At 37.3% G+C, this 25,689-nt stretch overlaps 1 long non-coding RNA gene across 1 annotated transcript; it reads left to right on the forward strand.

The window, feature by feature from the left end:
* Positions 1-2,274: 2,274 nt before the first annotated feature.
* On the forward strand, positions 2,275-18,278 carry LOC111095269. Its single transcript, XR_005356404.1, has 3 exons — positions 2,275-2,693; positions 13,950-14,128; positions 17,106-18,278. It is a non-coding gene; the product is annotated as an uncharacterized LOC111095269 (long non-coding RNA).
* The last annotated feature ends 7,411 nt before the right edge of the window (positions 18,279-25,689 follow it).

The raw sequence follows: 25,689 nt of genomic DNA on the forward strand, positions 1-25,689 counted from the left end.
ACCTTCTCCAAAGAGCTGCAGAAAATTCAATAAGAGGAAGGAAGTATATCAATGACAGAGCAGTGAAGGGGAATGAGAAGAGAGATTAGAGAAGTAGGTAAGGATCAGGCCTTGGAGGCCTTGAGTGTTATGCCAAACAGCAGGGCCCTTATGCTGTAGGTAGCATCCAGGGGTGAACTCAGCAGAATTCCTTTTCCTTCTAATCAGAGAGGTGGAATAAACAAATAATTAGAAAATATCGAGAAGAAAAATAAAAATAAAATAGGTTGAGGTTGAAAAAACACAGTCATTGGAACTAGAAAAACCTCATTCAGATCCCAGGTCTACTACTTACCAATAGTGTGAGCTTAGACAAAGCATGAGTTCCTTCTGATAACAACAGGAACAATTCTAGGGCTGCCTGTAAGAAATAGATAGTGGATCTCCAAGTCATTGTCAATTGCTGGTCCTGTAGAAGTTGCCCAAAATGACATCCATTGAAAGATCTGGATAGTGAAGCCAAGGATAAGAAGTACATGTGAATGGACTAAGCAGTTGCTTTTGCTAGAACAACAACAACATCAATAATAATACTAGTTAATATATATTGAACATTTGTTATATACAGAAACTACTCTAGGGCAGCCCCAGTGGCTCAGCGGTTTAGTGCCGCCTTCAGCCAAGGGTGTGATCCTGGAGACCTGGGATCGAGTCCCACATCGAGCTCCCTGCATGGAGCCTGCTTCTCCCTCTGCCTCTCTCTCTCTCTCTCTCTCTCATGAATAAATAAATAAAATATTTTAAAATAAAAAAAGAAACTACTCTAGAAGAAGCACTTTACATGCATCTGCATGCATGTACTGTAAAGAACGCATTGCTATCATCTTCCTTTTGCAGATGAGAACACTTCAGCACAGAGAGGGTAAGTGCCTTGCCCAGAATCATGCATCCAGCAAGAAGCAGAACAATCCTAGGTAGTCTGCCTCCCATACTTACACTCCTAATCATAGCCTAATACTGCTTTACTTTAGTGCATTAGAGCTGATTAGCTTCTAGCAAAGCTTGTGACACAGAGAAATTATTCTGTTAATATTTGCTTAATATGTGGATACAGGATCTATATGGAACTTTATCTCTGGGATAAACACGTATTGCTTCACATATCACTTCATTTTGTGGGTATGCTGAGGCTCAGTTTGGCAAAATTACCTCCAAAGCTCACAAAACTAGTAAATAGTGGAACTGGATCAGGAAACCAGGTCTCCTCTACTCCATTCTAAAGCTATCTCTTGGTTAAGATTGGGGAGTAGCTGAGAACTGTATTCTCAACCAAAGGGTAAGTTTCTTTGGTCCTTGGCCTATAGTGGCCCTAAATCTCATTTTCAGAACCATTCATTTTGGACACTGAAGATTCATGGTAGCTTAAAATCACAAAAATATGATAAGATAGTATTGGTTATTTATAATATTACTAGCATTTATTACATTCGAGTGATAATAAATAGTTCACAAAACTGTTTGGCATGTATTCTCATGTAACCCTTATCATTGTCTACACTGACCATAGTCCTTAAAACTGGATTAATTCTTCTAGAAACATACCCCTATAAACACCTAATATACACATATAAAATATATCCAATGCTACTAAAAAGCTGTAGTTCTGAGTAATCACATAAGCTCTTCTCCTTCCCACTTCATCACATTACCTTTGTTTTGAGTTGCTTGCAAATCAAACACCATAGATATGACTGAATAAAGCAATTTGACACATACTAAATAAATTCAACCAAAGCACTCCTTAGTGCTGACTTTTGCTTCCATCTCCATCCCACCCAAAAATATCTCTTTCTCTGTGCTTGGACTGAGATCTCCACTATCCTGCCACGTTCTTGTTGAATCCACACTAGTGTTGTGGAAGCTCACATATCATAGGAATAAAGTCTCTGACTCTGGCATCATCTATTTCAAAGCTGGTGAATCATGACCAGGAAGCTGCTGCAGCTTTGCTTAAGGACAAGCCTGTGAATTAAGGGTTTCTATGTTTCTCAGATGAAGAAATAGGTTCAGAGAATACACATAACTTGCTTAAGGTAATAGCAGAACCTGCTGGTTGTCCTCCAAAATTCATTTTCTCATTATTCTTTGCCAATGAGATTTTTAGTTGGCCACACGATCTGAAATAAGACTACATTTCCCAGTCTTCTTTGCTGGTAGGTCCGTCCCTGTGTCATATGACCAAGTTCTAACCAATGAGAGATAAGTAGAAGATGGATATGGCAGCATGGAGATAGATGTTATGTACCCTGTGCTCCCTTTCTTCTTCATCTTCTCTTCCCTTGTGATGGCTGGATTGTGAGCTGGATGGATGAAGTCAAAGCAGCTGTCCTAAAGTATGAGGTGGAAGCCACATGTTAAGAATGGTAGAATAATAAAAGTTTAGGCTTCACCCTACCAGCCTTGGACTGTAAAATTCTGGATTCTGTTATATGACAAACAGACCTGAACCACTATTATTTTAGTGTTTTTTTGGTCTCTCAAGGTTCATATAAACCTTAACTGATATAAGATCACATGGCCAGTTACTAACAGCACTGAACTTTCCGCTCAATTGTCTTGACTCCAGATGCAGTTGTTTTTATTTTACCCCACAATGACTGGCACTTCCAATGCCTCACTTTCAGGGCTTCTGTGAGGATAAAATGAGGAAACAGGTAAGAGAGCACTTTATAAACTGTAAGGCTTCATTTATATGTGAGCAGAAGCAGCATTTGCATTTGTGGAGAGCCATGGAAAAATACTTAATGTCTTAGCTTGCTTGTTGGTTGAACAGGTAGGGAAAGGAAAACAAAACAAAACAAAACCAAAAGCCATGTTGTGCTAGAGTCCTGGATTCCCAGTGAACCGGAAACTCCTTTGGCTAATTCCAGGGCCAAAAGATGCCTTTCAAGTGGGGAAGGATGAGTTAGTCCATGCGTCCAGGACCTCTCTGACTAGCTGTGGTTTAATGCTGCCCAGACTTTTGTGTAAATACACCTACAGCTTAAGTAAAATAGGAAGGATTGGGGGTCAGAATTGCCCTAGTTGGGATATACTCTGTGTCCAACATCTCCTTATGAAGGAAATTGTATTAGTAATAAGTTAGATTCCCAGTGCTAGAATTTGAATTGCTTTGGGAGTGAATGGCCAGGTTTGCAGAGGCTTGTTTGCTTTATGAAGAGTATTGGGGTCAGTCTTTGCTGGCCAGAGGTCTCTAACCAGAGACAGGTTTTCACACAGGGCTTTTCATATTTTCTGCCTTGAGCCAGGCTCAAATACCAAGAAGTCTCTCAGGGGTATTTTTGCAAGTTTGCTCTTTTTCCTTTAGCAACTGTCAAAGGGCAGCTAAAGCCAATGCTTAGAAGGTATGCATATGCCCTGAACACTTTGTTCAGGCTCCTTTGAAAGGTGTTGGGTTGCATCCCAAAGCAAACATTGTTTTGGAATATTCTGGAGATTCTTTCAATCCTTATTGAATAATTTAAGGCTGATGATGCCCTATTGTGGAAAGATAGGGCAAAATATAGTTGTAGCTCAAGAGACAAGTCAAGGAACAGGCAGTGTTAGGAGTAGGGTGAAGAGATTTTAATTATAACAACATCTAACACTCACTGAGCAAATTATGTTTCAGGCACTGTGCTAACCCTCTACATATGTTGTATTACTTAATCCTTTTAGCAGTTTTGTGTCAGAATGATTAAAAACATTTAATAGCAAGTAGAACACAGCATCAGTAGGTGAGAACAGATGATGCTTTAGTGTTGAGTCTGGGTCCTGGAAGCTCCTTGCTGCCCAGGTATTAACACCTTAGTTTCTGGATTGTGTTATAGAGCAAGGATGAGACAGGATGTTTACCTCTCCAGCCATACCCCTCTACTCCCCTTCCTCTTTCTTCTCTTTCCTTTGTTCTTCTGCCCTTTCCTTTTAATATAGTATTCTGGAGAGTGAGACAGTGATTCTCCCTCACAGGGTTATACCAGCAAGGGCTTAGAGTTATGATTTTGAAATAAAGAATACAGAACTGAATTAAAGCAAATTGGATTCAAAGAGCAAGGAGATAGGTAAAGAAAGATTATCAGTGATTGTTAATTTTTCTATTTATTTAAAGATGTATATATGTATGTATGTATTTGGGGGGGTGGAGTCAGGGGAAGGGCAGAGGGAGAGAGAGAACAGACTCCCCACTGAGCCACAGCCAATGCAGAGCTGGATCTCAGGACCCTGAGATCATGACTTGACTTGAAATCAGGAGTCAATGCTCAATCGACTGAGCTACCAAGATGCCCCTCAGTGATTATTTAGATCAGCAGTTCTCAAACTTTATGATCTTAGGATCTCTTTTAGTATTAACAATATTGAGAACCCCAAAGAGATGTTAATTATTTATTTACATTTATTTAAATGTTTATTAATTCATTTAAAAGTAATAATGAATTATGAAGTGCTAACCTACATACTTTGTGCAAAAATATTATATTGGAAACAAAATCTACTCGTGAGAAGATTGTCATTGTTTTATTGTTTTGCAAAACTTTTTAATGTTTGGTTTACTAGAAGACAAGTCCTCTCCTATCAGCTTCTGCATTTAGTTCTTATAATATATTGTTTAGGTTGAAATATATGTAGATAATCCGGTCTCACACAGGTGTATGAGCAAAGAAAGAGCACTGTAATCAGCTTTTCAGATAATTGTGGATTTTTTCCTAGACATTGCGATAGAACTGCTAAGTAGCAGTTTCTAACAGGCTGGTTGCCATGTGTAATCTGAAACCATATTAATAAACTGGGTTTTCTATTACACTAAAATCCATTGGTCCATCTTGACCTATTTTGTAACATGGCGTAATGGTCATTTGAAAAAATATTAGGTCACTGAATTATCTAGATCTAAAGTAATACTGATATTTGCATTTGTTAATATCACCACCAATCTTAACAGAAAAGTTTGTGAATCGAGAACTGTCAATCTCACAGAGAAGGATGCAAGATTTCCAAAACCCTAATTTTCACTTTTAAGTTTGAATTTTATCCTTGGCAGCAAAAACTGCAGTATGTTGTTTTTCTTGACTAGACAGTCTCACTTCATTAGTGTTCAAGGAAATGTTTGTTTAATAATCAAGTTTGAACAAACATAGTTTGTCAGTCATTCTTTTAAATAAAAATGGTATTTCATGAAAAAGCAAAAACAAAAGCAAAACCAAAACCCCCAAAAAACAAACCCACCAATAGTAGGTTAACTTTTAATTCAATTGATTGCATCAGTGTTTGTCCTGGAGATAAACATCAGACTTAACTCTGAAGCAGAGGCACTATTATAGATATGTCCCATTTCACCACATGAAATATTAAAACATGACTTGTCATCAAGAGGTGATATTTAATAACATTAGTAACTTATAGTTCTTTACTAAAGATGTTCTTAAGTAATACTGACTTTTCCTGTTCACTTAAAAAAATTTCCTGCAAATCTACAATGGTGAAAAACAACTTAAGTTCAATTCTTCAGTGGAGGTCTTCATATTTACAGCTACATCTTTCATTTGACAAGTTACTGTGTCATTGAAAACTGGCAGTGCTGTGATTTCTTTTACTGACTTCATTCAGCAGACATTGGGAAATGTCAATTTGGCAAGATTTAATTTTAATTTTTATTATTTATTTACTTTTAAGTTTTTAAAAAAAGATTTTATTTATTTGAGACAGATTGAGAGAGAGAGAGAGAGAGAGAGAGAGAGAGAACACGCATAAATAAGGGGAAGGGCAAAAGCAGAGGGAGAGGAACAAGAAGATTCCGCCTGTGCGGAGCCAAACCCAGAACTCCACCCCAGGACCCTGAGGTTGTGACCTGAGCTGAAACCAAGAGTTGGATGCTCAACAGACTGAGACACCCAGGCATCCCTAGGCAAGGTTTTATTAAGCTCTTAGCTATTGATTGCTCTTCTTTAGCCAAGGCAATATGTAACATGCCCTACAACATGCTTCAATGGCTTTTTAAGTTTGAAAAATTGTACCAAACAATTGTTGGCTTAAAGGGTTCATTATGCCTTTATTTAAAATATTCAATTTCTTTTTCTCAAACTCTGAATGTTTAATTTCGGAATAACATCTCAATTTAACTGGCACCATAACACTATTTTTTAAAGATTTTATTTATTTATTCATGAGAGACACACACAGAGAAAGAGAGAGAGAGAGAGAGAGAGAGGTAGAAACACAGGCAGAGGGAGAAGCAGGCTCCGTGCAAGGAGCCCGATGTGGGACTCTATCCCAGATCCCGGGATTGTGCCCTGATCTGAAGGCAGATGCTCAACCTCTGAGGCACCCAGGCACCCCAGCACCATAATACTGTTAAAGAATGTTGTATTGCATGAGATGTGATCAAGTAAAATATTTTTTCACTTTCATTTTTAAAATTTTCCATGTAATTTCCTCATATTACAGTTTTCAGCATATTTTTTCAGCAAATTGTTCAGCATATTTATTTATTTTAAAAAATATATTTTATGTATTTATTCATGAGAGAGAGAGGGAGAGAGAGAGAGAGAGAGATTTAGGCAGAGGGAGAAGCAGGCTCCCCACAGGGAGCCGGATGAGAGAGAGAGAGAGAGAGAGAGAGATTTAGGCAGAGGGAGAAGTATGCTCCCCACAGGGAGCCGGATGTTGGGCTTGATCCTAGAACCCTGGGATCATGACCTGAGCTGAAGGCACTCAACCACTGAGCCACCCAGATGCTCCTGAGCCACCCAGGTGCCCCTGTTACATATTCAAATGTAAAAGGTGACATATGTAGGGCTAGAACAAGTGTTCCATTCTCCCTTTTTAAGCCTAAGACACAAGTGTAAAAATAAGTACAAGTGTGCTTATTTCTTTTTGTTTCTTATTTCTTCTTCCCCTTGGTACAGGGAAATTTTAGAATTTCAAACAAATGATTTTTAGATAAAAATGGAATACAGAGATTAAAGCAGATATTTCCAAAGAAAGCTACAAGTACAGTAGAAGTACTAGGAATAAGCCTAAGTTAATCTCAGAAAATGTACACATTTATTCTCTAAAACTATAACATTAGAAAATTCTAGAAAAACATGATAATACACACTCATTCTATTAGTCATCAGATGGATGATGTCATCACATATTGTAAAGAATCTGGAAAAGTCCGCTGTATAGTCATGAAAAAAAAAAGAGTATAAAAGGGAAATAACTCTTAGTATTATCAGGAAAATAGTTTTCACCTTACAGGTTCCTTAAGAAGGTCCTGCAGATTCCTTGAGAATGTCTTACAGATTGTAGGACCACACTTTGAGAACTGCTAGTTATGAGCATTTAAGGCTGAAATATTTTTATAAACTGGAAGAAGTATGATATATAAATAGATTGGTGTTATGAGTTGAATTGTTTCCCCCAGCACATGTTGAAGTCCTAACCTCTAGTACCACAGAATGTAACCTTATTTGGAAACAGGGTTATTGCAGATGTAATTAGTTAAGAGGAGATCATCTGGGAATTGGGTGGTGTCCTTATTAGAAATGGGGAGAGACAAACAGGGAGAAGCATGTGACAGCAGAGGCAGAGGCTGAAGTGCTTTACCATGCAAAGACTTGCCTGTTGTCACCAGAAGCTAGAAGAGAAGCATGGAACAGATTCTGCTGTTTGAACCACCCACTTTGTGGTGCTTTGCTATGGCAGCCCTAGGAAACGTAACAAGCTTGTTCGAAAGACACATGGGTGGGATAGACATCAATTTCTATTGTAAATGCTATTATAAAGGTGGTTCTCCTATGTTAAAGAACTTTCTGTCAAAGACAAACCAACCAACCAACAAATAAAGCCTCTCCCGCCCCATTATGATGGATGGCATTTAGAGATCTGGAAGTTTATTCCCATCACCCATCAGTCAGGAGTTCTTATAATCTTCCACTATCAGATGTTACTGTTGCCAGGTCCCTGGCAAACAGTTTCACCCTATGGGGTCCTGGAGCTGTTTAAGAGAAGATAAAAATCTCTCACTCATAGGAACTTAGACTACTGCATTGATGTCTGGAGGCTGGCCTGGTATGGAATGAAGACATTGGGAATAGGGTATGTTTTGTCTCCAGCTTAGCTTCAAAGTGGACATTCTTAGGGTAGAATGACAAAAAAAAAAAAATTAGCATTAATTTTCATTCTCACCCTCAGACCTGTATCCTAAACTCAAATGTGTTTGTTTTAGGGGATCTCCTTTCATAGTTTCCTTAGAAACCATTCACATCCTATGACATCCGGTTTGACATTTTTGGTTTTGCTTTTCTCCCCAGTGTCCAACTTCTGTTGATTACATCAAAATTTCATAGATACCACCTATCACTAAAGGGAAAAGCAAATTACTCTTAGGAAAAGTGGGCTGCAGACTATCACAAGTTGGCTCTGTTTAATAGATAAGGAAATTCAGATGACAGAGAAAGACAATTACATTGATTAATACTGGAGCACAGAGAGAAAGAAATATTAACCAGAAAGGCTTTGACTTCCAATCCCTACTGCTTCCACAGGCAGCTCCCCAACCCTGTTCCCCTCCCCCCGGCCCCCAAAAGTTCCTCATTTCTGTTGAAGCTGTTGAAAACAGCAGACCTCTCAATGACTTTAACTTCAGAGGTTTGGAGCTATTTTCCCCTTGTTTAAGCTAATTCATGGTCGTACATGTGGGTTACTTTGGTTTTACTCTGTCGGTACAGACACAAACTATTTTGCCACAATTAATGTTTTGGTCAACAATGTGCAGACTTAAAGCCCTGAGTTATATGACTAGGCAAATAAAAGCAGACCACAAAATTTGGTCTCCTCTGGTTGGCTATGATTCACCCACATGGGCAAGCCAGCAGTCTTGCTGCTTTCCCCAAAACCCCAGGAAAATCAGACTGTCATGTTATACTTCTTTGTCCCTTTACACAGATGAAGAGTCAGTCTGCTGAAATTGTGGAGATCAAATATTTAATTTGTGTAATGCAGTGGAACAATTTTAACAGGTAGTGATTAGTCAAGTATACAAACTGAAAAACATTCACACATCGCTCAGAGACACATGAAGTTCTGGCCATTATTGCAGGAAAGGAGCCACCTGGGAGTCCGTGAGATTTACAGATTCCAAAATATTTGATATAATAGGTCTTTTTTTTTTTTTGATGGGGGTTCAAGCTGAAAAGTAAAAACTATTGATTTTATGAATAAATATATTTTCTTAAATGATTTAGAAACCTCTGTTTATTCATTTACTGACAGTGTTTAGAATATATAGTAGCCAGTGTGTCTGCAGATATATTTATGTTGGACTGTTTGGCTTGGCTTCACCTCTGTAATAATTTATAACAGTTTCAATGTAAACCCACCACTGAGCAGGTCATAAAGGTCCTGGATTTTAACCATCGTTGTTGCCGATAAACCCACAGCACTGTTCCTACCACAGAGCTTGAGCTCATCCCTATCAGGCCTGTGGAAATTCTTGGGTTAGGCAAGTTTAAATGCTAAGGAGTTTTAATTCAGTTTCTTGTCTCTCAGCTTTGTGTTCTTTTTCAAAAGAGGACTTATTTATTTTATTTAGTATCTTTCTATTTTTATTTATTTTTAAGGGGTTAAAGATGCCATTTACTTTATAGTGTGAATTTTATTTATTCATTTATTTTTTCTTTAGATTATGTTGTACATTTTTATGTATTTTACAATATTTTGTATGTTACTTTACATAATTTATATTTACATATAATAAATTATATGTTTATATGTGTATATCATAATATACAATTAAGTACATTATACAATATCACATGTGCATAAATATTATACAATTATATGCACTATATAATATTATATGTCATATAATGGAATTTAAGAAATAACAAATGAGGAAATGTATAAATAAAAAGAGACAAACAAAAAAACCAGACTCTTAAATACAGAGAACAAACTGGAGTTTATTTTTTTCTAAGAAATGTACCTTTAGAAGCAATTGTCAAAGAAAAATTACATTCATATTTTTTAAAAAACCTATGAAGATCAACTTTCATATGTGTATTTATGCTGCCATCATATAATTGACCAATACTGACAAAAAATGGGGGAACATAACCCTGATGGTGAGGTAATTCTTGATATATATCAATTTCAATTAGCTGATGAGAGGCATCAATGTTTGGACTATAGCTTCACTTCCAGATTTTTCTATATTTTCTAGATTTTATAGAAATTTTCCAGCTATATATATATTATATATCTATAATATCTTTCTAGATATCATGTTGACAGATTCTTAATGTCAAAACATCCTTATTGTTAATGTATTATATTCCAATTATTAAATTAATAAAATTATTTTAATATAATATAATACAATAGTTTTAAAAACCTATGTATATATAACATATTTATTATTTTGGCAAGTAGTATTTTTTCCAAATTAAAAATAAACACCTTTTAAAAGAGTTCATAGTATACATTTGAGAAAGAATGGACACTTCTGAAGGAGATCAAAGTGATAAAAACTACTTAGTGGTGAATAAAGTATACACAGTTTTGTATCTTATGATGAATAATTCCTGTAGAGGATGTTTTATAATTAGGAACCTCTTATTCTACTAGTATGTCGACAAAAATGGTCATTATACTCTGTTTAGCTAATATTTATTGTCCTGACATTCATTCATCTATTCATTCAAGAAATATTTATTTAGTACCTACTTTGGCAATATCATCCTTTTCTCACATTACTTTGCAAACTGGGTGTAGCCACCTCAGTTTTACAGATGATAAATGAAAAGTTCTGAGAAATTACTTAAATTGTTCAGTATTGACACAGCTAAGACATAGTAGAGTCAAAATTGAAACAATTTCTGGAAATTGGTTGTAAGACTAGTTCTGGAATGAAACAGATCAGTATATGCATACTGCTGAGGCTTCTCGCTAACAGTGGGACCTTGGTCAAGTTTTTGAACCACTGAAGACTTCAGTTTCCTTTTGTTCACATTTCCAGCCCTCTCCACTCCCCTAGCTGGTTAAGATCCAAAGAGCTTCACTTAGAAAGTGGGACTGGGAGTTGAGAACCTCTTTTTCTGAGCATCAACTTAGGGCAGAAGGGGGCTCATAGTTACGGACTCATTCACCAAGGTAAGGTGTTCCTTAGGTGTCTAAAAATTAAAAACAAACAGATATCATATGGCTTTACCATATAAAATAGATTTATTATACTTTATAAACATCAATAAGAAACAGAAAAATAGAAAAATGATATCTCTATATACCACATTCTCCATTAACTGCTGCTAATATTTTAACCTCTGTGTGTGTGTGTGGGTGTGTCTGTGTGTAAATTTACACATGTAATATTGTACTACACTCATAGAAGTAGGGCCATACTGCAAAATTTTAATCAAAACTTGGATACGAGCATAATTTTTCCAAGTGCATAATTTTAGTGGCTGGATAAGCACTATTTATTTAACTAGTAACTAGCAGCACTATTTACTTAACTAGTTTCATACTGATAAGCATTTAGCTTCAAGAAGCATCCTTGTACAATTGCCCACTTATACAGTAAGTGAGCATCATAGGAATACACTTTAGAAATGAGATTGCTAAATCAAAGTGTATTCTGCTTTTAACTGTTTTATAACACAAATTGCTTTCTAGAAAAGTTGTATAAGTTTATACTTCCAGAGTTTGAGTATCTATTTTCTGGTTGACACCGAATTTCTTTGCCAGTAAAACATATGAAAAAATGGTACCCTTCAAAAGTTATTAATTTCTTAAAATGATAATGAGCATCTCTTTAGAACTTTTTTCAAAAGAATAGTTTTACATTTACAGAAAAATTGTGAAGGTAGTAGAGAACTCCTATACACCTTTACCTCTATTATAATATATGACATTAGTGTGATACATTTGTTATAATCAATGAACTAGTATTGATACATTATTATTACCAAAGTAAGTGCTTTATTGGGATTTCCTTAGTTTTGACCTAATGTTCTTTTTCTTTTCAGAATCCTATTCACGATATTGTATTACATAGCCTCTATAACATTCTATGGCTGCAGCAGTTTCTCATACTTTCTCAGTTTTTGATGACCTTGATGATTTTGAGGAGTACTAGTCAGGTATTTGTAGAATATTCCTCTATCGAGGTTTTCCTGAGATATCTTTCATGATTATACTTCTAGTTATGTGGAAGATAACAGAGGTGAAGTGCCATTTTTATTACATTATGTCTATGGTATATGCTATCAAATGACTTATAAATGCTGATGTTGACCTGATCACTTGGCTGAAGTAGTGTTTGTCAGTTCCTCTGCTAGAAAGTTCTCTTTTGTTCTCCTTTTCCATACTGTACTCATTGGAAGAAAGTCACTTTGTGTGTCCTGCACTCAAGGAGCAAAGTTATCCTTCACCTCCTTTAGGTCAGTTAACTACATAAATTATTTGGAATTTTTCTGCATGGGAGATTGTTCTATTATACATTTATCTATCATCTATCTATCTATCTAATCTATCTATCTATCTATCTATCTATCTATCTATCTATCTATCTATCATCTATCTACCTATGTATCATCCACTCATTTATTTATATCAGTATGACCTCATGGATATTTATTTAATATTTTGGGATATAGTACATTACTACTTTATTTGTTTGATTTCTTAGATTGTTCCAGCTTTGACCTTTGGGAGCACTTTTAGTGGCTCCTGTGTCACTGTGACATATCCTTATCATTGCAACTCTTTCTTATTCTCGTTCGAGCATTCCCTTACTTGGGCTCTGCAAACCAGTACTCTGCAAGGCTCATCTTGTATATTTCCTGCCCAGAATGAATATATTTTAATATATGACTTTGCCATTACCATTCATTCTCCTGACAATTTTTCACTAATGCTCTTTGTTTGTTTTTCTACCTAGATATTTGTCTGTTTATTAATGGATCAAAACATTTTTTAAATTATATTTAAGGCAGTTAAATGGCACTGGAAAAGATGCAAGTTATTTGTTAAATCTCCACACTGAGATGGCAGTGGGATAGTGGTGGGGGGGAGAGAGGGAAAGAAGGCATCAATTCTGTCTTAAATGATCAATCATCAGACAAATTTCCTGTTTATATTATCTAATACAATTCATTGTTGATTTCCTGCATTTATGATGTGTGGCTCCTTAAAAGATATTTTTATTTATTTTCCATTGGTATAATGGAAACTGTTCATTAGCAGCCAGGATTTCTAGAAACATCTACTTTTTATTAAATAATGTGCTGGGCTTTTATGTATATTATTCATAAAACTTACAAAAATCCTGAAAGATAGGTATACAATTAGCTTTGTCTTACAAATAAGAAAACCAAGTCTTCAAGAGGTTGCATTTCCTAAGGTCAAACCTCCAGGAAGTTGCATATCTGGGACATAAACCAATGACTCTCTGACTTTGGTATCCATGGCACTTTGTTCTTCACCATGCTGATCAGTAACAGAAGATTTTTTTCTACTACGAGTAGGATGCTTTCTACGTACTTCAATGTTGGGAAGTCATCAGATAATTCAGTTTCTTCATCTACCAAATGGAGAATTTTTTTTAATCAGCCATTATTTGATAAGAGAAATAGAACCTCTAAGAATGATTCAAAATATGAACTTTATCACAAGGACTTGAACTAATATAATTCTGTAAGTAGGTCAAACATTGATGTGTGCCTTTCCTTCTGTGTTTGGTGCTGCAAATAAAATCTGTAGGACATGAAGAAAGAGGAGCTGTGTGCCCAGCTGCTGCCTCATGGTCACAAGACAAGCCAGCAGATCAACAACATGCATGATCACGACAGCTCCTGGTGTTTTGTACTGACCACACAGGCATAAAAAGAGTATGGTTGTTGTGTCACTCCTACCTTGTAATCTGATTCAAATTGTCCTTTTTCGCCCAGAACCTTACAGGAAAGGAGATTCTGGGATACTCGGTTGCTGCTTCGGTAAATTGACACGATAGAAATCACCATGGTGCCTGTCTTGCTCTGGATTCTTTGAAATGGAAACTGGAGAAATCCCTCAATATCTATTTTTCTCTTTCATCTGTACCAACTGAGGCCTGATTTTGTTCAGAGAGGTAATGTTCCCTGTTCAAAAATATATATCCTAACTCCTTTACAGGTGGCTGGGATTGGTAATCAGTAGTGATGGCAATGAGTTCTCGTCAATGAAATGTAACTAAGGTCATTAAGTGAAGATTCCAGGAGAACTCTTTAAATAGGGTAGACACAGATGCCACATGCCTTTTACCCTTGCATTTCTTGTTACTGCCTAGGACACTGATGCAATATTGGACTTGAAGCAATCAGTTACAATCTTTTGCACTCACAAGCATGAGGACAAAAACTACACTCAATGATGCTTACACAGAAAGGTACTAAATTAGCCAGTTGGCCATGGAAGACCTATCTTCTTTTTTTGTGTGTGCAAAAGTCAAAGTCTATATTTGGCTAAGTCACCATGGCTTATATTTTCCCCCAACATGTCACTCATCCTGTGTTGCATGGACACATCATTGTAAATAATCCGGGAACAAAACTAATAGGGTATGAGTAAGTAGAGAAGATATGAACACTGATGGGTCACAGGGTAGTTCTACACAAAGAAGGGTTGGAAGGGGGTAGTCTAGGTCCAGAGGCTGAAATAGTTTCTTTAGTTCATCTTGACTAAAGAAGAAAGTAGTAGAGGTATGGTTGGAATGCTGCAATAGGAAAAACTACTGGTACTTTTTTATTTATTGGAATGGGAAAATCAGGCACTTTATGTTTGCATAGATTCCCTTTGACAATGGGATACTAATTATAAGAAATAAGAATATGAGAGAAACAAGGGAAGTTATCTTTTTAGCTCTTCAGAAGCTTTGGGTTCCCTGTTTGCAGATTTGAATATATGAAAAATATGAGGAACTGACACATCATGTTTCCATTATTTGGTCTATGCCCTGTATCCAGGTAACTTGACTTCTCTTCATTTATTTAATACTTATTTTTTGAATAAGGACTGATTTATTTGCACAGGTTTGCTACTGACCAGTATGGAGGCCCTTGGGATGACATTGGCACCAAGCCATTTCAGATAGGGCTGACCTCAGTCTTGTTTAGTCCCTACCCAGGAATGTGTAGTTCACTTACTACTTTAATCACTTGTGAACACAGTGGCATAATTCTTCTACTAAACAAATGACATAAGCCTTAAAACTATCAAAAGAGTTAAACTTATACTGTTTTTAAAAAGGGGGGATGTTTAGGTATAGTAATCTCCTGAGGTGCCATAGGGTTTTTCTGTAGCTAGTCAAGTACAAGTATAATATATATATGTATATATACACTTTTTTTGACCTTTATAGCTCAGTTTTTTTATTGGGGTTCAATTTGCCAACATATAGCATAACACCCAGTGCTCATCCCGCCAAGTGCCTCCCTCAGTGCCCATCACCCAGTCACCCCAACCTCCCACCCACCTCCCTTTCCACTACCCCTTGTTTGCTTCCGAGTTAGAAGTCTCTCATGTTTTGTCACCCTCACTGATATTTTCACTCATTTTCTCTCCTTTTCCCTTTATTCCCTTTCACTAATTTTTATATTCTGCAAATGAGTGAGACCATATAATGTATGTCCTTTTCCGATTGACTTATAAATACATTTTAAGGCTGGAAATGGGAATCCATAAACAGGGAGAGAATAATTTCAAGGGCAGGTAGAGCACCAGGAGAATGACAGAGAACAATATAGCCCAGAGGAGGTGGGACTTGATGGGCCAAGATCTCGGCTGAAGGAAACATCCAGATGAGAGTGTCGGTGGTGTGGAAGCCACCTCCAAGGTGGCCCCAATGATTGCCACTTCTTGATATTTGCACCTTGTTGTTGTTCCCTGTCTATATTACACTAGGATTGATCTGTGTGGCCAGTAGTATATGGGAAGACTGATAGTGTGTCACATTCTTGATTAGTTCATAAAAGATTGACTTATGTCTTAGGTGTATTCTTTTTCTCCTGGTCACTTGTTTTGGGGAAAGCCAACTGCCATTCCTGAGAACCTGTCAGAAACCCTATGGAGAGGCTTGTGCAATGAAAAACAGAGGCCCCTGGGCCAACAAAAACTGAGACTTGCCAACCACCACCTAAGGGAACTTGTAAATAGATCCCCCCACTCCAAGTCTTCCCTCAACTGTAGTCCCTGTTGACAACTTGAGTACAAAAATGTGATGGATCCTGAGCTAGTAGTATCTAGTTATGATACTCCTCAATTCCCACCATCTGCAACTCTGTGGGATAATGCACTTTTTAAGGGGCTAAGTTATGGGGTAATATGTTACACTGCAATAGTTATCTAATATAGGTGCATATGGACAAGAATAAATAGAGAGATGAGAATAATATTGATTCATTAATGCTTATTGACTCCAAATTTGCTGCAAATAAGAGGATGGTAGTTTTAGAAGAGAGTTTGAATTCACTTATGAGTCTGGGGCTAGCATAATGGAAAAGAGCAGAGCTGGAAATAGAATAGAAATAATGGAAGTAGAAGAGTTGAGAAAGATCGCTGTGGGTCCAACTTATGTCGAAGACCTTACATTTGAGGTTTCCAGCTACCTTGATGGTGGGGTTTTGCTCTGCAAAGGCAGGAGATGCAAGAGGTTTGAGGAGACTGGTGACATGAATGGTTCAGATAATTTGCCATGGATGCTTGCTTAATTTTGCTGAAGAGTTATCTGTAGCTGGTCACGTATTCATCTTGTTCATGCCTGTTTTATTCTGGCATGTTGATCTGGACTCATCTGGACACTTGTCCCGCCCTGAGGACACCAGCTCACTTTTTTGCCTGGTCCCTACCATTCGGGGCTTAGCACATTTTTAAACTGCCATTCTAACAGCTTCTAACAACTCTGTGAGGTCTGCAAGTCATGGACTATTTTCCTGAGCTGAGGTCCAGGAAGGCTAAGTGATTAATCTAGAGTCCCACAGCTAGCCAGTGGCAGGCCCAGGCCTAGACTTGGAACTCCTGGTTTCCTGTCTTATGCCAATGTGCTTTTTTTTTTTTTTTTTCTTTTTTAGGTTTTCCTCATTATGACTATGGCAGACCAGACTCAACAGGTACATTGGGAGCAGGCCACTTAAGGATGAGCAAATTGAGCTGCATTTAGGATTTGTGCATCCTAACATCTTAAAATGTTTTTCTAACATTTTGGGTTTGGCATAGCAAAGTGTGCCAAGATTCCTTTCCTTTCATTTTTAAACCCACATGTATTTTCAGGGAAATTAAGCTCATATGTTTCTGATTCATTTACTGTATAACTCATCAAAATATTGTTTTATAACAGTTCTTGGCAGTCCATGAAACCTTTTAAAATATAGACTTTTCCCCTCTTGCTACCAAGGAAGCCATGCTTTACTGAGAGCACAGCACCAATTAACTCTGAAGGGTTTTCCAAATAAGCTTCACATGGATGCTAAAGACCTAATTGGGTTTTCTGTGATCAACAAGAATGCAAGTCAACAAATACCGATTGAACATACACTATGTATTGGATTTTAGGGGATGTAGAGTGATACAGATAAATGGGAAGTGACTCCCACGATTTAAATAGCTGCCATGATGGAGACAGATAAATGGCAGCCAAAACATTTATTGAGCACTTTGAATATGCCTGCTACTGGGTGAAGTCTTTTATAAACATTACTTCATGTTATCTTCTTGACCAATTTATGTATTATTATCCTTATTTTATATATAAGAAAACTGACACCTAGAGAGTTTACTGAGTCAAGTCATATAGTTGGTTAGCAGTGGATTTAAGACTAAATCTCTAGCAGTTTCATTGCAGAGACCAGTCTTTTAACATTATTATAAAACTTGGAAATTAAGATATAGTGAGACTAAGCTAATGCCCAGCTTTTTGGAGGTAGAGATGGAACTTCATTAATGTCATATAATTTATTTCTGTTTAAACTTTATTTCTGACCACAGGACTATTTCCTTCTGGTCACTCTGCTTGCATTTTGGACATTCTTTGGAAAAGGTCATGATTGTGCAGTAAAAAGTCTTATTAATGCCCTTTGGGTAGCTTATCTGAGATGTTGAATACATGAATGAGTGTTCCTTCTCATAGAGTGGAGCTATCTCAGAAAAACTCTGTCATGTTTGCACTACAACCAACCATCTCTGTACTATGCTTTCTATGACTTACTTTTTATGTGAGAATATCATTAATTTTATTGATAATAAAATAAGAGGAAATATCATTTTTGAATGTTTCTTTGTGCCACAAACTGTTAAATGCTTTGCTTAAATTACTTGATTTCATCCTCACAAAAGTCCCCAGGAGAGCAGTGTCAGCTCTTCATTCTTCCAATGAAGATACTGAGGCATAGAACAGTTAAATAATAACCAATAGAGGGGCACCTGGGTGCTCAGTCAGTTAAGCATCTTGATTTTTACTCTTGATTTCAGCTCAGGTCATGATCTCAGGGTGGTGAGATCTAGCCCTGGGTCAGGCTCTATGCTGAGCCTGGAGCCTGCTTAAGTTTCTATCTCCCATTCCCTCTGCTCCTCCTGTCTATTCATGAATGAGCATGTGCATGGACATACGTGCTCTCCAAGTAATAATAATAACAACAACCGCCACCGCCACCACTAAAACTCTCTAAGGTAGATTTTTCCATTTTTGTATACATTTCATGATTTATCATATGTATATATTTATATTTCAAAATTTATCATCCATACCATTGTTAATGGCCATTTGGAGTTCTTTCTTTCTAATTATTACTAACGTTTAAAAAATATGTTAATACTATGCAAGCCTTTGCATAAGAGTATAAAGCGCAAGAGTTTCTCTAATTATTAGGAATTAGAAATGCTATATATGTAAATGTCTACTAATGTAAGGTAATGTAAATTGTTTTCGATTTCAATTTGTTATTTTAATTTACAGACCCAGTAGAAATGTATTTATTTCTTAATTCTATAACCATGTCAACTACTTTTCTTTAAGATATAGGTGTTTTTCTCTTATTAAAAGTTTTTATTTAAATTCTAGCTAGTTAACATACAGTGTGATATTAGTTTCAGGTGTAAAATATAGCAATTCAGCATTTCCATACAATACCTGGTGCTTATCACAACAAGTGCACTCCTTAATCCCCATCACCTATTTCACCCATCCCCCACCCACCTTCCCTCTGGTAACCCTTAGTTTATCTCTATAGTTAAAAGTCCTTTTCTTGATTTCTCTCCGTCTCTCTCTCTCTGCTTGTTTGTTTTGGATCTTGAATTCCACATATAAATGAAATCATATGGTATTTGTTTTTCTCTGACTTCTATTGCTTAGCATAATACGCTTCAGCTCCATCCATGTTGTTGCAAATGACAAGATTTCATTCTTTTCATGGCTAAGTAATATTCCATTTTGTCAATATATATCACGTCTTCTTTATCCATTCATCAGCTGAGGGACACTTGGGCTGTTTCCATAATTCTGTAGATAATGCTGCTATAAACATTGGAGTACATGTGTCCCTTTGGATTAGTATTTTTATATTCTTTGGGTAAATATCCAGTAGTATAACTGCTGGATTGTAGGGTAGTTCTTTTTTTTTTATTTTATTAATGATAATTTTATTAATGATAGTCACAGAGAGAGAGAGAGACGCAGAGACACAGGCAGAGGGAGAAGCAGGCTCCATGCACTGGGAGCCCGACGTGGGATTCGATCCCGGGTCTCCAGGATCACTCCCTGGGCCAAAGGCAGGCGCCAAACCGCTGCGCCACCCAGGGATCCCTAGGGTAGTTCTATTTTAAACTTTCTGAGAAAACTTCATACCGGTTTTCAGAGTAGCTGCATCAGTTTGCATCCCTATCAACAGTGCAAGAGGATTTCCCTTTCTTGTTATTATCATCAACATCTGTTGTTTCTTGTGTTGTTGATTTTAGCCATTGTGAATGGTATGAGGTGATATCTCATTGCAGTTTTGATACATTTCTCTGATGATGAGTGATGTAGAGCATCTTTTAATGTGTTTCTTCTTTGAAAAAATGTCTATTCATGTCTTCTACCCACTTTTTAATTGGATTATTTATTTTTTGGGTGTTGACTTTTAAAAGTTCTTAATATATTTTGGATACTTACCCTTTATAGAAATGTCATTTACATTTCTCCTATTCCACTGGTTGCCTTTCAATTTTGTTGTTTTCTTTGCCATGCAGAAGCTTTTTATTTATTGTCAATTTGGTTGATATATTGTCTTAATTTTGATTTCCTCCTGATACAATTGAGTTGGATGTTATTGGCCTTTTGTATTTTAGTCAGGGTCTAAAGAAGAGTACAGAAACAACTTTAAGAATTTAAACAGAGGGATCCCTGGGTGGTGCAGCGGTTTGGCGCCTGCCTTTGGCCCAGGGCGCGATCCTGGAGATCCGGGATCGAATCCCACGTCGGGCTCCCGGTGCATGGAGCCTGCTTCTCCCTTTGCCTGTGTCTCTGCCTCTCTCTCTCTCTCGCTCTGACTATCATAAATAAGTAAAAATTAAAAAAAAAAAAGAATTTAAACAGAGGGGCGCCTGGGTGGCTCAGCGGTTTGGTGCCTGCCTTTGGCCCAGAGCATGATCCTGGAGTCCCAGGATCCAGTCCCACATCAAACTCCCTGCATGGAGCTTGCTTCTCCCTCTGCCTGTGTCTCTTCCTCTCTCTGTGTCTCTCATGAATAAATAAATAAAACCTTAAAAAAAGAATTTAAACAGAGGAATATTATTACGGGGCTTTGGTTATGTAGGTTGTGGACTTGCCAAGTTTAAGAGAGGTTGCACAGAGACTAACCACATCACAAAACACTACCACTCTTGGTCTGGTGGACAAGGAGAAGGTATTGTATTATCAGTCCCCGTTAGCTGGGACCACTCAGTGTCCTTGAGAATCTCTGTATTAATATGTAGTCTCACTTCAGCTCTCCCATTTGTCCTAACAATAGAAAAAAAAAAAAAAACAACTAAGGAATAGTGAGAAAAAAGTAGTATCAATAGACTGAGGGTCTAATGAGGCAAAACAACGTATAGGAGGGGCACTAGAGAAAGCGACCCCAGAATGGAAGATGAGGATCAGAGAATTCCATATTTAAGTTTGAGATTTTAGGGCAACCTGGGTGGCTTAGCGCTGTCTTTGGCCCAGGGCGTGATCCTGGAGACCTCGGATTGAGTCCCACGTTGGGCTCCCTGCATGGAGCCTGCTTCTCCCTCTGGCTGTCTCTGCCTCTCTCTCTCTCTCTCTTTGCCTCTCATGAATACATAAATAAAATCTTTAAAAAATTAAAAAATTTGAGATTTTGTAGGCAATGCAGGTTCTAGTGGTGACAATGTGTGTGACACATGGGAGTGAGTAGGTAAAGTCAGACTGAAAAGTCTTTGGAGATAAGGAAAGTGAGGAAAAAAGGGCTAACAGGGCTACTATCTTGGATAATTCCTATTCCTATTGACCCCATTCAATAGTCATCTGTGACACTGGTTAGGCTAAGGTTTAAATGATTAATTCACATAGATTTTCTCCCTTGTTCCCACACATTAGTATGTGAGAGTAGGAGATACTGCTGTCTTACTCAACACTGTATATCTAGTAACTACAGCATGGTCTATTAATAGCTGCTCCATAAATATCTGTTGAATAAGTGAATAAATGCTGATGTCACTAAAAAACAAAAATATTGCTGTGAAGGATGAATTAACAGCTAATGACTTAAATGAATGAGTAGAAGTGACTTGAAGATTAATGAATGACAGTGTTCTCCTTTAGGATTTTGATGGAATCTTGTCTCACATTTAGATCTTTCATCCATTTTGAGTTTATCTTTGTTTATGGTGAAAGAGAGTGGTCTAGTTTCATTCTTCTGCATGTGGATGTCCAATTTTCCCAGCACCATTTATTGAAGAGACTGTCTTCCAATGGATAGTCTTTCCTCCTTTATCGAATATTAGTTGACCATAAAGTTCAGGGTCCACTTCTAGGTTCTCTATTCTGTTCCATTGATCTATGTGTCTGTTTTTGTGCCAGTACCACACTGTCTTGATGACCACAGCTTTGTAGTACAACCTGAAATCTGGCATTGTGATGCCCCCAGCTATGGTTTTCTTTTTTAAAATTCCCCTGGCTATTCGGGGTCTTTTCTGATTCCACACAAATCTTAAAATAATTTGTTCTAACTCTCTGAAGAAAGTCCATGGTATTTTGATAGGGATTGCATTAAACGTGTAAATTGCCCTGGGTAACATTGACATTTTCACAATATTAATTCTACCAATCCATGAGCATGGAATATTTTTTCATCTCTTTGTGTCTTCCTCAATTTCTTTCAGAAGTGTTCTATAGTTTTTAGGGTATAGATCCTTTACCTCTTTGGTTAGGTTTATTCCTAGGTATCTTATGCTTTTGGGTGCAATTGTAAATGACCAAACTGTGGAAGGAGCCTCGGGGTCCATCGAAAGATGAATGGATAAAGAAGATGTGGTTTATGTATACAATGGAATATTACTCAGCCATTAGAAATGACAAATACCCACCATTTGCTTCAACATGGATGGAACTGGAGGGTATTATGCTGAGAGAAGTAAGTCAATCGGAGAAGGACAAACAGTATATGTTCTCATTCATTTGGGGAATATAAATAATAGTGAAAGGGAATATAAGGGAAGGGAGAAGAAATGTGTGGGAAATATCAGAAAGGGAGACAGAACATAAAGACTCCTAACTCTGGGAAACGAACTAGGGGTGGTGGAAGGGGAGGAGGGCGGGTGGTGGGGGTGAATGGGTGACGGGCACTGAGGGGGGCACTTGACGGGATGAGCACTGGGTGTTATTCTGTATGTTGGTAAATTGAACACCAATAAAAAATAAATTTATTAAAAAAATAATAAATAAAATAAAATAAAATAAAATAAAACAGAATGGCAAGACTGTTTTAAGCTATAGGAGCTCCTTTGCTTTTGGTGTGTGTGTGTAATGGATAATGGCCAGAAAACTGGATGATGAGCCAGTCCTGCTCCTAAGCCACAAAAGGTATGAGATAACAGATCTTCCACTTGCAAAGCTATAGAGAAAGTGAACTTGGAAAGAGTCCCAGCTAGATTTCTAGGCAAGATGGGAGAGTGAATATTCTGTGAAGGGCCCAGGGATCAAGAGGAGCTTGCTCATTACAGGAGGGGAGTTCCAGGGCATGATGGATAGCAATGGAGGGAGGACACATTGGTTGGAGTCCTAACAGAAGTGAATTCCACTCAGATGGTTCAACTTTGGAGACTTTAATAAAGGGAACCATTCGTCAAGATGTGGGCAGGGTTCAGGGGAATAAGCAAGGAAATTTAAGGTACCCAGTGACTGGTAATCATGGCCAGTCATTACTACCCCTTGGTCTAAAGGGCCAAACAGAGGAAACAGTATTCAAAAGCCCACTAAGCACCAGACCATAGAGGAATAAATGCTTATGGAAAGTGGTCTAGGAGGAATACAACCACTGCCAGAACCACATCAGCAAGTCAGGGAGGCAGTGAGGAGGAGGATGGGAGATAAATGCTCCAGCACTCTCTCCACTTATCCTGTTTTTCTGCAATTGGGATCTCCCCTCCCAATTGTCGTACCCAGTTGAAAGTCAGAGAGATCCATCATGGAAGTTCGATTTCAGAAGAAACATGGGACAAAGAAGGGTAATACACACATTCAGGGTGGTGGTAATAGGTGGATATAAGCTAGCTAGTTGAGAGAAAAAAGGAGGAGTTTATTAAAGAAGGGATGCATGGAAAAGACTGGAAATCAGGGTCTGGGTGTTAATGAAGGACTGAGTTAAAGTTGGATGGCAGATTATATGCTTGCAGTTTGTACTAAAGGTCCTAGAGAGGCTATAAAAGCATTCCTTTCCTTGCCTTAATGAAACCTGGCTCATTCTGAGAAGTTTGCATTTTTGTGATATGTTTACTGGGAGTTCATGCTTTTTGGGGTGCTCATTAGAAACATGTGCTATAGTGAAAGTTTTGGAGGTAAGACATGGTCATTTTCTGGCACTTATGGACAAGGACAAGAATGGACAAAGATGAGACTACACTGGTTAGAGAGAGATGTCTCCTATTCAAAAGTTCTGAAGAAACTCTAAGTTACTCTCCTACTTGGAAATAATCTGAACTCTTGGTCCAGCTAAGTGTAACCACATTATGAATGCTTTGCCATGTCACAGACTTTACTATGTTCTCAATCACAATGTCTCTTCCTATCTATGAACATCCTTTAAATCTTAAATAAATATTAAGTTAATATTGAGTATTGAATTAGTATTACCAGATTACCACTTATTTCATTAAACCTTTCTTGTTCATATTCCCAAGCAGTAATGGATCAAAAGTTGTTTTGCCTTCTGGTGCAGCCACTGTTGATAATAGTATGGAGATTCCCTAGAAAGTTAAAAATAGAACTACCCTATGACCCAGTAATCTTGCCACTGGGTATTTACCCCCAAAATGCAAAAACAGTAATTCAAAGAGATAAATGGATCCCTATGTTTATTGCAGCATTATTTGCAATAGGCAAAATATGGATTCAGCCCGAATGCTCATTGACAGATGAATAGGTAAAGAAGATGTGGTGTATATACACCATGCAATATTATTAAGCCATAAAAACAATGAAATCTTGCCATTTGCAATGACACGTGTGGAGCTAGAGAGTATAATGCTAAGTGAAAGTCAAAGAAAGAAAAACCATATGAGTTCATTCATAGGTGGAATTTAAGAAATAAAACAAATGAACAAAAGGAATGGAAAACAGAGAAAGAGAGACAAACCAAGAAAGAGACTCTTAACTATAGAGAACAAACATGATTACCAGAGAGAGGGGAGTGGGGCGTGGTGATATAGGTGATGAGGATTAAGGAATGCATTTGTCGTGATAAGCACTGGGTGATGTATGCCAGTGTTGGATCACTAAAATGCACACCTGAAACTAATATTACACTGAATGTTGACTATACTGGAATTTTAAAAAAGAGTTGACTTATGTTTATTAGGATCTCATCTTTAATAAAGTAAGTAGAAAATTAAGTTAAGCAGAGTATTTAAGTATATATCATAAGAAGAACACTCTGGAGATTGTAGAAGACCGTGTCCTGCTTTAGGAAATGATCTGCATATATGTATTTACAAAATGACCCTTTAGCCAAAATATTATGATTTTTGCAAGAAAAGAAATATCCAGGCAATTATGACAGTGGTATTATTGGGTTAAGAGAATAACATTTAGCACCATTCAGTGATAGGTTCCATTCCAAAGGTATGAACTGGAACTTAGAGTTTCCACTTCTAGAAAAATGAGAATAATAATATCTGTAATAGGATTATAGTTCCCCCTTCCTCTAAGCTGTGGTTCTTAACTGGGAACAGTACCCCCACCCCCACCCCAAAAGGCATTTGGAATGCAGAGGGTGTTTTTGTTTATCTCAGTGACAAGGGATGCTACTGGCATTAAGTATCTGGAGAGAGGATTGGCACCATCCTACAATGTGGGGAGAATTCTGATAAAGAAATATCTATCCCATCCCCAAAGCCTACCGTCTTCCCATCGTGAGATACTAAATGCCACAGATATTTTAAAAGAAGTTTTTTCTCACTCCT

This window comes from Canis lupus, chromosome 3 (genome assembly GCF_011100685.1).
Source record: "Canis lupus familiaris isolate Mischka breed German Shepherd chromosome 3, alternate assembly UU_Cfam_GSD_1.0, whole genome shotgun sequence".
Lineage (NCBI taxonomy): Eukaryota > Metazoa > Chordata > Mammalia > Carnivora > Canidae > Canis > Canis lupus.